We start from the raw sequence: 1,201 nt of genomic DNA, 5'->3' as shown, positions 1-1,201 counted from the left end.
CATAGCCATCACTGCATGCACAAACAACAGCGCGGGTAATGGGACGCCGCTGTCGCGTTGGTCGATGAGTGATGGCACAGCGGTCGGCGTCGGGCCGAAGCCCGTCAGGCACCACTCTCACTCTCTCCCTAGGAGAGTTCTGACTTCTGTCTGACTTTTTGCTAAGGGGGGGGGGGGGAGGCATGAGCTGAGATGTACACCCCTGAGCGACGTACGTGGCCACGTGCGCTTGATCCATTTGGTTTCGGAACACGTGAGTTTTTCGGGGAGGGTACCCATTCGTTGCTGGTAGCGAGTCGACGCTGCTTGACCTGCCAGCGTCGACTCGCCCTGTTCGCAGATCTCCTCTGCTGGCGCCATGTGCCTGTCGCCGGCGCTGCAGAGCGGCGAGGACATCGTCAGCCACCAGCTCGAGCTGCAGTCGATCTTGCACGGTGTGCACCAGCGCTACGCCGGCCGCCAAGGGCGGTACAACAAGCACGACACGGCGCGGCTCCGCTACATCAAAAACACCGCCTTCCCGGGCCTGCGCTTCGGCAAGATGGTGCCGGAGCGAGACATGGCGATGCTCAGCCCTCTCCCACCGTCGCGGATCGCCCGTCACCTCGCCTCTCCGCAGGGTCATCTCTCGCGCCGTCTGCATCTCTCTGCCGGTCGCCAGCACCCGCCACCGACTGGCTGCACCGCCACTCGCGACGCGCCACCCTCGCTCACCAGCCTGCATACGCGCTACTCCCGCCGTGCCTTTGCTGCCACATGGATCGCATGTCACTGCAAACGCGCCCGCAGCCGCGCCGTAAAGGTCTGCCTTGCTGGCTGACGATCTCACTCTCCCGCTCCTATTGCATCTGCCTCCCGCCTCCCAGCTCACATTTGACACTGCAGTAGGTGCTCCTGTCGACGCTGCCGCCGCTGCCACCGCTACTGTCACCGCTCGTTTGATAATCGACGCCACGCTTAGCGGCAGCGAGATCCGAGGTTGAGTCAACTTGCCTGGTGCGCTCTTGCGCGTGCCTTCAAGATCCACAAGTCAATTTGTACCAGAAATCCAAAGGTGGTGCAAAATGGATATCTCAAGATTGGCCTTTATTTCGCGCACCTGCTCTCCGCCGCCGCCGCTTACCTGCTGGCACGCCACCGCCCCGCGTCGCTAACTCAAGCCTCCCTGCTGCATCTTGCCGGCGCCTAGTGGGTTCCATGA

This window comes from Emiliania huxleyi (assembly GCF_000372725.1).
Source record: "Emiliania huxleyi CCMP1516 unplaced genomic scaffold EMIHUscaffold_51, whole genome shotgun sequence".
Taxonomy (NCBI): Eukaryota; Haptophyta; order Isochrysidales; family Noelaerhabdaceae; genus Emiliania; species Emiliania huxleyi.
Note: the sequence above shows the minus strand (reverse complement) of the source record.